The sequence below is a fragment of the Garra rufa genome, chromosome 21, assembly GCF_049309525.1.
Source record: "Garra rufa chromosome 21, GarRuf1.0, whole genome shotgun sequence".
Taxonomy (NCBI): domain Eukaryota; kingdom Metazoa; phylum Chordata; class Actinopteri; order Cypriniformes; family Cyprinidae; genus Garra; species Garra rufa.
In genome coordinates, this window is record NC_133381.1 from 37,003,351 (window position 1) to 37,020,116 (window position 16,766).

Here is a 16,766-nt window from a genome sequence, read left to right on the forward strand (position 1 = left end):
AATAGAGCCCCTAGCGTCTAACAATGAACACACATATTCTAAGAGCACAATATAGCTAAAATATATTTAGACTTAGAGTATAAGTCAATACTTTGTCAATGTCATTTTAAGTATATTTCTGAGAAGTATATAAAGCACATTTCTGAGAAGTACATAAAAAGCAGACAGTAGTAGTTTAAAGGACGTACTGTATACTAATAGCACACTTCAGTAAACTTCTTTTTCGTAAGGGAAGGAATGACAAAATGCAGCTATGGTCAAAGAATATTCAGAGAAAAAAAGATAACATGCTTGTCCATACTGAGAATGTTCCCCTCAACTAGTTATGGCTTAGCTACATAATCAAACTCCTCAAATATAAACAGAGTAAAAATAAGTGGGTGAGCGGTTGATCTGACGTAAAGCAAACTGAATTCCCACCACTAATGACTGTTTGTTGTATCGTTCAATTTTTATCCCATCCAGAGTTGGTTGTAACCACAAACCACTCAATCTCCTCACACCTCATAAAAGAAGATTAGGAGAGACGGCACATATGAATGCTCAAAATGTCTATGTCTGATCACATAATCCCGCACACACATTTGACTGGGCCTAATAATTCACTGCACTTAATCCACTATGAGCCTGCATGGTTTATGGACTCAACTGAAGTGCACATTTACAGAAACGCAGTCATTTAAAAAGAACAGAAACAGAATGAGAAGCTTTTAACATTTTTCAGTAACTAAGCTTTATAGTCTACCACACCAAGGATAAATAATGTTCTATTATGATTTTAAATATTATAGATATAGATATAGATATTTTGATCTTTTAACACTTTATTTAAATTTTAAATGAATGAGAATTAGTTGACAAAGTTACTTATACTTAGTAGAATGTCTAAAGTGGACTATTAAAATGGTAACACTTTACAATAAGGTTCATTAGTTAACATTAGTTAACCACATTAGTTAACATGAACTAATAATGAACTGCACCTATACAGCATTTATTAATCTTTGTTAATGTAAATTTCAACATTTACTAATACATTATTAAAATTTTGTTAACATTAGTTAATGCAGTGTGAACTAACATGAACAAACAATGTATAACTGTATTTCCGTTAACTAATGTTAATAAAGATTAGTAAATACAGTAACAAATGTATTGTTCATGGTTAGTTCATGTTAGTTAATACATTAGTTAATGTTTAACTAATGAACCTTATTGTAAAGTGTTACCATTAAAATAAAGTGTAACCAATTTATTCAGTGGAAAATAATACAAATATTATACATAACACAACAATAATGAAATATAATTATATTAAAAAATAAATAAATATCTAAAACATAAAATATAATATAATACAAACACAATTTCAAGTTTCATTTTAAATCATGTTTTATATTAAATCTATTTTGTTTACTTTACACATATCTAAATTGCTAAACTCTATTATTTACTAGATTTGTTAACTGTAAAATTCACAATAATAACTAAAGTTTTAAGTTAAATTTTAAATAGTAATATTTATTTAAAAATGTCAAATTAAAAAAAATTAAATAATATATTTACAATACCAGTCAAAAAGATTTTTTTATGGTTTTTAAAGAAGTCTCTTCTCCTCACCAAGCCTGCATTTATTTGATCCAAGATACAGCAAAAACAGTAAAAAGTTTTTACTATTTAAAATTTAACTTTAATTTAATTTATTTATGTGATTTCAAAGCTGAATTTTTAGCTTCATTACTCCAGTCACATGATCCTTCAGAAATTATTCTAATATTCTGATTTGCTGCTCAAAAAACATTTATTATTATGTTGAAAACAGCTGTGTAGATTTTTTTCAGGTTTCTCTGATGAATAAAGTCCAGAAAAACAGCATTTTTCTGAAATAGGAATCTTTTGCAACATTATAAATGTCTTTATCATCACTTTTGATCAATTCAAAGCATCCTTGCTAAATAAAAGTATTAATTTCTATAATCTCTTTCCCAAAAACATTATACTGACACCAAGCTTTTGAATGATATAGTGTATAATGTTACAAAAGCTTTTTATTTCAGATAAATGCTGATGTTTGGATCTTTCTGTTCATAAATTACATTTTAAAATATATTCAAATAGAAACTAGTTATTTTAAATAGTAAAACTATTTAAAATTATTGCTGTACTTTGGCTTGGTGAGCAGAAGAGACTTCATGTTAGGGCCTGAGATCCTAAATACGTCCATGATTTATTTCACTCTCATTTGCCTGCGCCACACCGCTTCACCCTCATTAAAGTCACAAAACATGAGTTTGGGCAGATTCATTTGCCAGCCTTAATGCTACACTTCCTCTCTGCCTCGTTTTTTTTTTTCTCTCTTTCTCCTTTGCTTTTTTTCTTCTCTAATATTAGGTTTCAGAATGCAGGGCCAGTCTTAGCTCTCTCCAACTCAGCCTCTGTTAGCTCAGTGAAGCAGAACAGTGGAGCTGGAGGACCTAAATGTACTTAACCCCACACAGATGGGAAGCTAAAGCTTTTCCATACCTCAGCTGCCTAGAAAAGAAGAGAGAAGGAGAGAAAGCTACTATTATTTAACGTCACCATAGCCATTTTATTTTCAAAACTGTTTTTATAAGGCCACATTTAACTGTTTATTGTCACGACGAGAGATTTAGTTCGATGAAAAACAGAGGGCTGTTGAAGGATCTTGCCCTTTTGTACTAATTTAGCACCAGTTTCTCTGACCCATAACCACTATGAGAGAAAAGTGTGTCCTTAGGAGAGCCATGTTTAACGTGCTGCTGGTTTTTGCTGTAACAGCAAGAAAACATGATGAGTTCATTTAGGGCTGGCTTCTTGGAAACTGAACGAAGCTTTTGACTAGAGAATATTTTAGTAGAATCACCTTTTTTTGTTGAGCACTTTAGTGGATAACTGTGTTCAAACTGGCCCCAAGGGATGTCAATGTGTGTGTTCTGTGTTTGTGCAGCTCTGTGTACCTTGGCTCTAAGTGACTGCAACATTCCCAGTTGAATCCTATCCTCAAGTGAACGTTGCTTTAAGTTTGGGGTTATGGGTAATTATTTTTGCAATGCGTACCCTCCATACGGGCATAAAATAGGTACAGCAGTAGTTCAAGAAGAAACATATAACCAGAAGCTACTGAGCCATATTGTCTTCCATGTGAAAAAAAAAATAAAAAATCAGTAATGGTGAAGCTTACACTGCCCTTCAAAAGTTTGGAAACTCCATGGCAAAGTGTAGTTTTGGACTATATCAGCATAAATCCTTATCAGTTTTTGATGCAAATACATTAAAGTAACTTGACATTATCTTTGAAGACCAGCAATAATAATTTTCATTTTTATTACATGCGAATGGCATTATAAACAAGTCAAAGTCAGACATGCTCCTTTGCCAGCTGTGATGCCTGGTTACTGGTTTAAACTTGGCCCAGGTTTTTAAAAGATTTTTGGGCTTGGCTTGGAGTAATATATCAAGTCAATGTTTTAATAAACTGACAGCTCGAATGGCCGGATTATGCACAGCTGTAATAGCTGCTAATGGTAGATATTTTGAAGAGTCGGAAATTTAAGTTTGTTCTATGTAAACTGTTTATGTAATAAAATATGTTTTCGTAGTTTGTGTTGTCCATTATCAGTGCAAAATTATCAGAAATTAAAAAGGATTCATGCCAATATTGTCCAAAACCCCACTTTTTTTAAATCGTGGCCATGTTGTACTGATTCACTCCTTGTTTTAGTAAATTGTGGCCATGTTGTATTGAATCACTTGCCTGTTTTAGTAAATCATGGCCAGATTCTACTGATTTACTCCCTTGTTTTAGTAAATTGTGGCCAAGTTTTACTAAATTGTTCCCTTGTTTTAATAAATCGTGGCCAAGATGTACTGATTCACTCCCTTGTTTTAGTAAATTGTGGTATTGTTTTAGTAAATTTAGCCATGTTGTATTGAATCACTTGCCTGTTTTAGTAAATCATGGCCAGATTCTACTGATTTACTCCCTTGTTTTAGTAAATTGTTGCCAAGTTTTACTAATTTGTTCCCTTGTTTTAGTAAATCATGGCCATGTTCTACTGATTCACTCCTTGTTTTAGTAAATTGTGGCCATGTTGTATTGAATCACTTGCCTGTTTTAGTAAATCATGGCCAGATTCTACTGATTTACTCCCTTGTTTTAGTAAATTGTTGCCAAGTTTTACTAATTTGTTCCCTTGTTTTAGTAAATCATGGCCATGTTCTACTGATTCACTCCTTGTTTTAGTAAATTGTGGCCATGTTGTATTGAATCACTTGCCTGTTTTAGTAAATCATGGCCAGATTCTACTGATTTACTCCCTTGTTTTTGTAAATTGTGGCCAAGTTTTACTAAATTGTTCCCTTGTTTTAATAAATCGTGGCCAAGATGTACTGATTCACTCCCTTGTTTTAGTAAATTGTGGTATTGTTTTAGTAAATTTAGCCATGTTGTATTGAATCACTTGCCTGTTTTAGTAAATCATGGCCAGATTCTACTGATTTACTCCCTTGTTTTAGTAAATTGTTGCCAAGTTTTACTAATTTGTTCCCTTGTTTTAGTAAATCATGGCCATGTTCTACTGATTCACTCCTTGTTTTAGTAAATTGTGGCCATGTTGTATTGAATCACTTGCCTGTTTTAGTAAATCATGGCCAGATTCTACTGATTTACTCCCTTGTTTTAGTAAATTGTTGCCAAGTTTTACTAATTTGTTCCCTTGTTTTAGTAAATCATGGCCATGTTCTACTGATTCACTCCTTGTTTTAGTAAATTGTGGCCATGTTGTATTGAATCACTTGCCTGTTTTAGTAAATCATGGCCAGATTCTACTGATTTACTCCCTTGTTTTTGTAAATTGTGGCCAAGTTTTACTAAATTGTTCCCTTGTTTTAATAAATCGTGGCCAAGATGTACTGATTCACTCCCTTGTTTTAGTAAATTGTGGTATTGTTTTAGTAAATTTAGCCATGTTGTATTGAATCACTTGCCTGTTTTAGTAAATCATGGCCAGATTCTACTGATTTACTCCCTTGTTTTAGTAAATTGTTGCCAAGTTTTACTAATTTGTTCCCTTGTTTTAGTAAATCATGGCCATGTTCTACTGATTCACTCCTTGTTTTAGTAAATTGTGGCCATGTTGTATTGAATCACTTGCCTGTTTTAGTAAATCATGGCCAGATTCTACTGATTTACTCCCTTGTTTTTGTAAATTGTGGCCAAGTTTTACTAAATTGTTCCCTTGTTTTAATAAATCGTGGCCAAGATGTACTGATTCACTCCCTTGTTTTAGTAAATTGTGGTATTGTTTTAGTAAATTTAGCCATGTTGTATTGAATCACTTGCCTGTTTTAGTAAATCATGGCCAGATTCTACTGATTTACTCCCTTGTTTTAGTAAATTGTTGCCAAGTTTTACTAATTTGTTCCCTTGTTTTAGTAAATCATGGCCATGTTCTACTGATTCACTCCTTGTTTTAGTAAATTGTGGCCATGTTGTATTGAATCACTTGCCTGTTTTAGTAAATCATGGCCAGATTCTACTGATTTACTCCCTTGTTTTAGTAAATTGTTGCCAAGTTTTACTAATTTGTTCCCTTGTTTTAGTAAATCATGGCCATGTTCTACTGATTCACTCCTTGTTTTAGTAAATTGTGGCCATGTTGTATTGAATCACTTGCCTGTTTTAGTAAATCATGGCCAGATTCTACTGATTTACTCCCTTGTTTTTGTAAATTGTGGCCAAGTTTTACTAAATTGTTCCCTTGTTTTAATAAATCGTGGCCAAGATGTACTGATTCACTCCCTTGTTTTAGTAAATTGTGGTATTGTTTTAGTAAATTTAGCCATGTTGTATTGAATCACTTGCCTGTTTTAGTAAATCATGGCCAGATTCTACTGATTTACTCCCTTGTTTTAGTAAATTGTTGCCAAGTTTTACTAATTTGTTCCCTTGTTTTAGTAAATCATGGCCATGTTCTACTGATTCACTCCTTGTTTTAGTAAATTGTGGCCATGTTGTATTGAATCACTTGCCTGTTTTAGTAAATCATGGCCAGATTCTACTGATTTACTCCCTTGTTTTTGTAAATTGTGGCCAAGTTTTACTAATTTGTTCCCTTGTTTTAATAAATCGTGGCCAAGATGTACTGATTCACTCCTTGTTTTAGTAAATTGTGGCCATGTTGTATTGAATCACTTGCCTGTTTTAGTAAATCATGGCCAGATTCTACTGATTTACTCCCTTGTTTTAGTAAATTGTTGCCAAGTTTTACTAATTTGTTCCCTTGTTTTAGTAAATCATGGCCATGTTCTACTGATTCACTCCTTGTTTTAGTAAATTGTGGCCATGTTGTATTGAATCACTTGCCTGTTTTAGTAAATCATGGCCAGATTCTACTGATTTACTCCCTTGTTTTTGTAAATTGTGGCCAAGTTTTACTAAATTGTTCCCTTGTTTTAATAAATCGTGGCCAAGATGTACTGATTCACTCCCTTGTTTTAGTAAATTGTGGTATTGTTTTAGTAAATTTAGCCATGTTGTATTGAATCACTTGCCTGTTTTAGTAAATCATGGCCAGATTCTACTGATTTACTCCCTTGTTTTAGTAAATTGTTGCCAAGTTTTACTAATTTGTTCCCTTGTTTTAGTAAATCATGGCCATGTTCTACTGATTCACTCCTTGTTTTAGTAAATTGTGGCCATGTTGTATTGAATCACTTGCCTGTTTTAGTAAATCATGGCCAGATTCTACTGATTTACTCCCTTGTTTTAGTAAATTGTTGCCAAGTTTTACTAATTTGTTCCCTTGTTTTAGTAAATCATGGCCATGTTCTACTGATTCACTCCTTGTTTTAGTAAATTGTGGCCATGTTGTATTGAATCACTTGCCTGTTTTAGTAAATCATGGCCAGATTCTACTGATTTACTCCCTTGTTTTTGTAAATTGTGGCCAAGTTTTACTAAATTGTTCCCTTGTTTTAATAAATCGTGGCCAAGATGTACTGATTCACTCCCTTGTTTTAGTAAATTGTGGTATTGTTTTAGTAAATTTAGCCATGTTGTATTGAATCACTTGCCTGTTTTAGTAAATCATGGCCAGATTCTACTGATTTACTCCCTTGTTTTAGTAAATTGTTGCCAAGTTTTACTAATTTGTTCCCTTGTTTTAGTAAATCATGGCCATGTTCTACTGATTCACTCCTTGTTTTAGTAAATTGTGGCCATGTTGTATTGAATCACTTGCCTGTTTTAGTAAATCATGGCCAGATTCTACTGATTTACTCCCTTGTTTTTGTAAATTGTGGCCAAGTTTTACTAATTTGTTCCCTTGTTTTAATAAATCGTGGCCAAGATGTACTGATTCACTCCTTGTTTTAGTAAATTGTGGCCATGTTGTATTGAATCACTTGCCTGTTTTAGTAAATCGTGGCCAGATTCTACTGATTCACTCCCTTGTTTTAGTAAATTGTTGCCAAGTTTTACTAATTTGTTCCCTTGTTTTAGTAAATTGTTGCCCAGTTTTACTAATTTGTTCCCTTGTTTTAGTAAATCATGGCCATGTTCTACTGATTTTGTTTAGTAAACCGCGGTCAAGTTGTATTGATTCACTCCCCTGTTTTTGTAAATTGGGGCCAAGTTGTACTAATTCAAGCCAAGTTGTACTGATTCAGTCGCATGTTTTAGTAAATCATGGCCAAGTTATACTGACTCACTAGCTTATTTTAGTAAATTGTGGTCAAGTTGTACTAATTTGTTCCCTCATTTTAGTAAGTCGTGTTTAACCAATTCACTCCCTCGTTTTAGTAAATCATGGCCATGTTGTGCTGATTTACTCTCTTGTTTTAGTAAACCGTGGCCAAGTTGTACTAATTCAGGCCAATTTGTACTTGTTTTATTTAATTGAGGCCAAGTTGTACTGAATCACTCCCTTGTTTTATTAAATTGTGGCCAAATTGTACTGATTTAGGCCACGTGGTACTAACTCACTCCCTTGTTTAACTAAATCGTGGCCAAGTTGTTCTAATTCTCTGCCTTATTTTAGTAAATTGTTGCCAAGTTGTACTTGTTTGTTCCCTCGTTTTAGTAAATCGTGTTTTACGCCGTGTCTACACCGGACGCGACAGTTGTCGCGCCGAGTCGCGCCACGCCACAACAGCTAAAGTCTGTCTACACTGGACGCGACAAAGCGACCATTGCAAATCATTTAAATTTTGTGTGAGCACATCATAAATAGAACGCGCCAGCAGATTACTGTCGGGGATTTGCCGTGTCACCCCGCGCCGCATCCAGCGTAGACAACACAATAGGTTCTGTTGTATGTTGTCGCGTCGCGGCTCGCGTCCGGTGTAGTAGTTCACTCCCTCCTTTTAGTAAATCATGGCCATGTTGTACTGATTTACTCTCTTGTTTTAGTAAATTGTGGTCAAGTTGTTTCACTGCCTTGTTTTAGTAAACCGTGGCCAAGTTGTACAAATTCAGGCCAGTTTGTACTGATTCCCTCCCTTGTTTTATTTATTGAGGCCAAGTTGTACTGATTCACTCCCTAGTTTTAATAAATTGTGGCCAATTTGTACTAATTTGTTCCCTCATTTTAGTAAATTGTGGGCATGTTGTACTAATTCACTCGCTTTATTAAATCATGTCCATGTTGTGGTAAGTTCCCTTGTTGTAGTAAATCATGGCTAATGTGTACTAATTTGTTCCCTCCTTTTAATAAAATCAAAATGAGGGAACAAATTAGTACAATGTGGTTACGGTTTACTAGTGAACCAATTAATAAATCGTGGAACAAATTCTTAATTCGTGTCCATAATTCAACTAAAGGAAGGGAATGAATTCATGAATTCTGTACTAAAGTAATAATGTATACATTGTAAGGTTCATGGCATTCCACTGTCCTTCACAAAAGTCCTGTCTCTCAGACCTAGCTTCACCACGTAAACAAGCCAGAGGCCAGATTATGCTCTTACTGACAGATCACACGAGCACACATCATAGCGCATGCACACACATTCAGAGCAGACCCCACAGAATAAACAAACACACATTCATCCAGTCCTCTTGCCATCATAGCGCACATGCTACACAGTCTCGTCTTTGATCAGGTACCCGAGAGGCGTATTTGACCATTACGAAAAACACTTTGGGATTCTGGAGTTAAGAGAATCCCCAAAAAAGCTGGCTGAAGTCACTTGCTACTCTGCGTGTAAAATAATCTCAAGTCTGAAAGAAAAGGAAGCCATTGTGTACACAGCAAATTCTGGTCTTTGGAATAAACTCCCTGGTAGTTAAAATCAACTCAATCTGAGTGTACATGCGTGACCATCAAATAGACTCCAGCGCAGAGTTAAAATAACTCCGCTCTTGGAGTTGAATTTTTAACACTTTCTCAGAGTTAAATTTTAACACTTTCTGGAGTTAAAATATTAATCATTTGGAGAGTAATTTTAACTCTAAAATTTTGTTAAGTATAATTTAAACTCTTTAACCAGTGTTAAAAACACTTCTTAGGGTTAACACAATATGTTTTATGTGGAAATGACTACACTGAAAGCCATACTCTCAACTTGCTGCTTTTATTTCAGGAAATACATAGATTGGATTTAGAAATTCCATGCATGTAAACACTTTGAAATTAACTGCTGTCATAAAATACTGTAAAATCTAACAGCAAAACATTTACATTTAATACATGTCTGCAGTGCCAACAAGAAATGTTTAGTAAAATTGTATACAGCATAGTCAACACACATCATTGCATTATATAAAATCAAGCCTGAATAATTATAAAATAGTGCAGTAGTATTGTGTAACCAGAGGTAGATATACATCAGATGAAGTAACAAGAAACAACTCCACAGTGATACCAGGATACATTCCATGAATTAGTTTGAGGCGCCTGAATAAAAACAAAGCTGAAAGCTGAAGGATGGAGCACAGAGGACAGAACTTAACATTTTGCTTAAATAAGAAAATTACTGCTTGTTCAACTGCCTTGCTCTCAGTTCTTTGACTTCAGTTGTACCTATCAATATTATATACATTTGTCTGTAAAAAAAAATATGTACAGGCTGGACAGAGCATCATGATACTTTACTTTACTTGAACTGCTCTGCAACAATACCCAAGGATTTACATGACTGACAAGGCGAAACTTCTCTGTCCAAGACGATGTAAAAGGTGGAAACCTGTGCTTTTGATGTCCCTGAGGCAAGAAGATATGGCTGAGGGTTTTCTTTAGTGGTCAGGTGATGGTCATCAAGACTTTGGCATGACTGAAACACAAGATAAACATCCCTTTATAAACAATAGGCATTAAAGGAAGAGAACAAAAAATACAGATAATTTACTCACCCGCTTGTCATCCAAGAGGTTCATGTCTTTCTTTTCTTTCTTCAGTCACAAAGACATTTTTTTTAAGAAAAACATTCATTTCACAGCATTTCTCTCCATATAGTGAACTTGAATGGTGCATGTGAGTTTGAATTTCAGAATTGCAGTTTCAATGCAACTTCAAATGGCTCTAAACCATCCCAGCCGGGGAAGAAGGGTCTTATCTAGCAAAACAATGTGTTACTTTCATTAATAAATTCATATTTGTACACGTTTTAACCACAAATGCTCGTCTTGTCTAGCTGTGCATTGAGCATACATACTATGTGCACTCTGGTTTCAAGACAGTTAGGGTACGTCGAAAAACTACCATCTCAATTTCATCCATCTCTGACTCAAAATTGTCCTACATCGCTGCAGAAGTACCGACCCAGTGTTTACAAAGTGAACGTGCAAAGATTATCAAATGCCCTTTGCAAAAAATTAAAAAAATAAGGTTTTTTGATATACTCTAAATGTATTGAACCAGAGTGCACAGAGTATGCATGTGCATCACAGAGGTAGACAAGACCAGCATTTGAGATTAAAAACTGTATAAATATAAATGTATTCAATACGTTAAGCACCACAGAAATCCACTATGTTGAGAAAAATCCTGCAATGCTTTCCTCAAAAAACACAATTTCTTTATGACTGATGAAAGAAAGACATGAACATCTTGAATGACAAAGGGGTAAATTATCTGTAAGTTTTTGTTCTGGAAGTGAATTAATTCAAGCTAAATATTTGGAATAGAATAGTGTTGTCTAAACAAACCTTTTCACCAGATGATATGTTGCCTCTTCAAAATTGATCTTCTTGGCCTCAATTACTTTCCAAGTGTTAAATTTTTCCAGGAACCTTGTAGCAACCACCATTCCAAGCATCCGTGATAATTCTTGCAAATCTAAAAAAAAAAAAAAAAAAGATAATCTTTTAGACAAATGTAACAATATTTTTTTTTTTCAATAACATTTTTAAATATTTTTTAATACTTACCAGTCCTTTGACATCCAAGAATCAAGAAAACGTGTAGTACACCAGCTGAGCCCTGGTCATCTGTGATTTTCAGTGTTGTTTTATCTGGTATCAAAAACTTCTGCTGGACTACACAATAACATCAACATGTTATTTACAAAATAAATCATAAAATTACAGTCACTTACTCTAAACATATAACTCACCTGAATTGAGAAAATCTGAGAAACAAATTTCGTCCAGTTTTACTACTTCACTCCATCCTGCACTTCTGTCAACATCCTGACAATGAAGAGAAAACATGTAATTTAAAATAACCTCTAATGTTATTGTGATTGAAAATGCAAAATGTTTAATATGAAAGCCACGAACTCTCATAGGTCACGAGTCACTACTAAAACATTTGTAACGTTAGCCGTTACGACTCAAAACATTGCAGGCATAACTTTACACGTTCATGGCTAAACTATGATCGTTTTTAGCCAGGGTAAAGTTAGACTTAGACACTTCAGTTTACTGACATTGCTAGATATTACCTCGTCTCGTCGGCATTACATTATGGAAGCTTAACAGAATGTTTCTTGAGCGAGTCACAACTTAAATTTGACAGCAAAACACTCGTTTACAAAAATAAGGTGAACAGAAAGACGTAAGCTAATATTAGCTTGTTCACATCGGGAAAAAAAAGTCCGCTCAAAACAGCCATGTTTTGCATCGGAGATTCATTCAACACAAAGTTCGCCGCGGTTATTGGCGTCAGTACACAGCAGTCTATGGTACACAGTAGATAACGTAACAGCTAGGCCTATGTAATCAGCTGTCTGTCAGAAGATAAAGAACATTTTGGAATTAGTTTTTTACCTACCTCATGACGAAGTAGACAACTTCATCAGTCCTTCGTGTGGCAGAACCAGGCTCGTGTAATGGCGCGCTCCTGATGTAACGTTAGTGTTAAAACGTGCTCCTGAACACCAATGAATGAACTCCGAAAAACAACACAGCCAGGGAGTATCCCGTAACACAAAATGTAGTGAAAGTTAAAAAATAAACTCCAAAAATTTAACTCTTTCACACTTTTTTGCCTAACTCCTGATTTTCGAACTCCAGAAATTTGCTGTGTAGTAGCCAACAGCTGAACTGTTGCCTGCACAGTTGATCTGCTGGAGGCGATGTACACCTGGCTCAGAATTAAACAATTAGCTTCTCCATAATTATAGGCCAAAGAGTCAGCTCTGGTAACATCAGACATTAACTGATCTGCAGTATGTGTGTGGACAGATGCAAAGCATTACCATATTAATGCATGATCAAGCTTTGAACAGAAACTGCGATCAGTTTCTAATGCAGATTAGACTTCCTGGCTGCCAAAGAACTGTTAAAAGCATTTCGACTTGTTTACCGCACAAGCTCATGAAAGGCATATTAAGGGTTAGTGTCTATAAAATTAAAATTCTTTTATTTACTCACACAAATATCTTCCAACCCCATGATTTTTTTTCTTCCACAGAAAACCCAATTAAGTGAAGTTTTGAACTATTTTAACTACTATAATTAATGAGGTCAGCTTCAGAAGACTTAATATAGCTGACTTCACACCAAATGCAAGCCGCACATCTCGTCAAAGGCAAATAAAACCTATTATAATCAGTAAAGCTGTCTGATGTCTACACTATGTGTCGAGTTTTCAACAGTAAATAGATGCCTTATTCTATTTCTAATAATAGGTCATTCCTGCACCTCTGATCAATACTTTTTTAGATTTAATTTCACACAGAATGTGCTTTTATGTTTAAATTTGCAAGACGCAGAGCAGTGAAATGGAAAAAAAAATGCACGATCTAGAGATGCTTTTTAAAAGTTCAGTTGTCTAATGCATATCTAGTCTATGTTTGGTAGTACAAACAATGGAAGGTAGTGCAATGAAATGCAAAAACGCATTCTGTGTGAACAGCTTTTTTATTGTCATAGATTAAGACTTTTCATTTGAAATTGGCAAGTATTGTAGTTTTGAGACAGGCTTGTTTTAAAATGACGTAAAGCTTAAAACAGACAACACAAAGGCCCATTGTTTTTAGTTTGTTCCTTGCGTTTTTCTTTTTAACCATAGCCACTTGTTCTTGTTTTCTTTTTAATTGCTTAACTGCAGCCCATTGGCAGAGCTGCTGTATGCTGAATCATGAAGACTTGTGATTGGCCGACCATAGTGCGGCACAAAACACATATCTCATACAAAACATAGGCAATTCCTTGAGTTTAATGGCACAGGGGCTCATAAAATACCACATGCCTCCCTGCCAGAGTCCTGTGTATTATTGAGCCTGATTCATACTGACAGAAGACTTTGTTGAATTACATTATAACAGTGCATAGTGACCTCAACCAGCCAAACCAACAGGGAAAAAATAAATTAAGTTTGGAGAACAACTGAAAAGGGGCAGAAAAGGGGCATAATGAACAACAACATTCCATCAAAAAAAGATTTCAGGAAGTATTTCAAAATGTGCTGATAATAAAATGAGACCTTAGACCACAAAACCAGTCATAAGGGTCCATTTTTCACAACTGAGATTTATACATCATCTGTAGTCTGAATAAAAAAGCTTTCCATTGGTGTATGGTGTTAGGAAATGACAATATTTGGCTGAGATACAACCATTTGAAAATACTGAGAAACTCGAAATACTGAGAAAACTACCTCAAAGGTTGTCCAAATGAAGTTGTTAGCGATGCATATTACTATTCAAAAATTAAGTTTTGATATATTTCCAGTAGGAAATTTACAAAATGTCTTCATGGAACATGATCTTTACTTAATATCCTAATGTTTTTTGGCATAAAAGAAAAATCGATGATTTTGACCCATATGACCCATGTATTTTTGACTATTGCTACAAATATACCCTTGCTACTTAAAGCAACACTAAAGAACTTCGCTCCCTCTACAGGTTGGAAGCGGAATTGTCCATTACCGCTGTCGTAAATAATTTAGCCTACCGTCGCTTCACATGCACGTTATTTGTTTGGAGGCTATCCAGGACCGGCTTTGGAAATAACGATGTCCAGTGACAAGGTAGAGTATGTTGCATGACTTTATGAAAGTATGAAAACGAAATAAAACATAATAATGACATTATTTGCTATTTTTTTCTTCCGTAAAGCAAGTCGCATTTGTAGTTTCATTTGACGACCCAAACTTACATAGTGCTGTTATGGCCAATAGAGGGTCGCAAAGCAAATGTGAAAGTGCCGTTTCACCCTGTTATGAGTTGATGAACCACTGACACGAGTTCGGAAACATTATTTTAAGGTAAAAAAAAACCTCTTTAGTGTTGCTTTAAGGCTGTTTTTGTGGTCCAGGGTCACATTTATGCAACATCTGGAAGCTGGAAGCTGAATAAATAAGCTTTCCACTGATGATGGTTTGTTAGGATAGGACAATATTTGGCTAAGATACAACTATTAATAAACCTGGAATCTGAGGGTGCAAAAATATCTAAATATTAAGAAAATTGCTTTAAAAGTTGTCCAAATGAAGTTCTTAGCGATGGATATTACTAATCAAAAATCAAACTTTACAGAATATCTTCATGGAACATGATCTTTATTTAATATCCTAATGATTTTTGGCATAAAAGAAAAATGTATCATTTTGACCCATAAAATGTATTCTCTATTGCTACTTAAATGTTATTCATTGTGAAATATAATAGAAAAGAGCAGCTAGAACATTCTTCTAAATATCTCCTTTTGTCTTTCCGCAGGAGAGCGAAGGTCATACAGGTCTGGAACAACATGACCATTCAGTTTGAAGTCACTAGCCACTACACTTTCTTCAACTCAGACCTGTTTGATTCCTGTGTGTCCTGCCTGTTTCGCTGAACAATGCCGCCCAGTGTGTTCAGGGCCACTGGCCCCACAGTTACTGCTCTAGGAGCGAGAACCAGGACAGGAGCTGACACAAAGCAGCTGTCTGAGACCACTAGAGTGGCAGGAAGTCTTGCCAACATCTGGTCCTTCTATTAGAGACCCTCGAGAACCAGAGCAGGCGACAGTAGGCAGACTCTAAAGGTGAGTGCAAGTATTGTTTCTAGTCATGAGGTCTGTGGGCACAAGGACATCACACTCTAACAATTGGCTAGGTAGCTATTAGCTAATAGCTCAATTATGGTTTAGACATTAAGGTCTTTGTGTATTTGAGGATAGAGGAGGAATGACTTCCTCTCCACTGACTCCAGTGAGCAGCACAGAGGAGCTTCTGTTAGTGTTGCCATTAGATAAGAATATAATGTTAAACATCCTGATTGAGGTATTTAGGCTGCGATTTCTGTTTGGTTACTAATAAAAACTCAAGTTCAGTATTTTAAAGAGGCAGTTCACCCAAAAATGTAAATTCTGTCATTAATTACTCACCTTCATCTTCGGAACACAAATTAAGATTTTTTATGAAAATAGACTAGCGTTTTCTGACCCTGCATTGACAGCAACGCAACTGACACATTCAAGGCCCAAAGTAGTAAGGACAAAATAGCGACTTCATTCAACAATAATTTTGTAGACAAATCATTTTCATCAATTTTCGCCAACAACATTTTTTTTTACAGATGAAAACGAGACCATAATGAAATAAAACTCGTTTCGAATGACAAAAACTATGACGAACATCTATTGACATTTTTGTCAACAAATAAAAACAAGATAAAAATGTTAGGAAGGGATGATTGGGGTAGAGATTCATTTAGAACAAGTCTGCTGCGTGGTTAAATAGTGAGATTCGTACATTTGAGCTGTATCATAGACTATTGATCTATCTGGTGGGACATAAGCTAGCATACATTTGCTGCACGTCTCATAAAAAGTTCAGAAATGTCAATATCTGGGAGTAAGAGAAGAGCAGACATATGGATAAATTTGACGATGCAAAAGAACTCGATTCAATCTGGTTTTCTGAGCGTGCACACCGAAGAGCATGAGTACTGTTTGGTGTCTTGTGAATGGAGAAATATACACTAAATGATGTTGAATCGTCTGTTTTGGCGTGTATTCATGTAAACACACTCGGTTACGTCTAATGTGAACGTAAACAGTTGGGAGAATATCGGACATGCATCAGTACATTGCATCCGTGCATTCGCTTTTAAAGGGACAGCAGCCTAATTTAGTTTTTATTGTCTGCGGTGTTGATGTTAATCAAGCGACAAAAGAAAGACAGAAAATCACTCACTGCTCTTGACTGAATCTCTTTAGTAGCACTTATAAAGATTAATCTAAAGTTATGTATATAAATAAATATGCCTTGCTATAAAGAATAGATCATTTGTCTATATAACCTTTGATTTTTCAATGAAAAGAGGACCATGTTCTTGTTTCTTCACGAGAAGTGGTTTCATTTAATTTTAAT

At 34.9% G+C, this 16,766-nt stretch overlaps 1 protein-coding gene and 1 long non-coding RNA gene across 2 annotated transcripts in view; both read right to left on the minus strand.

The window, feature by feature from the left end:
- Positions 1 to 16,766, minus strand: part of eva1ab (eva-1 homolog A, regulator of programmed cell death b) — a 32,392-nt gene that overhangs the window by 13,165 nt on the left and 2,461 nt on the right. The window lies entirely within an intron of this gene.
- Positions 9,599 to 11,775, minus strand: LOC141295244 (uncharacterized). The gene is made up of 4 exons (XR_012341024.1): positions 11,575 to 11,775; positions 11,390 to 11,497; positions 11,168 to 11,297; positions 9,599 to 10,293 (listed from the first exon to the last, which is right to left on the minus strand). It is a non-coding gene; the product is annotated as an uncharacterized lncRNA (long non-coding RNA).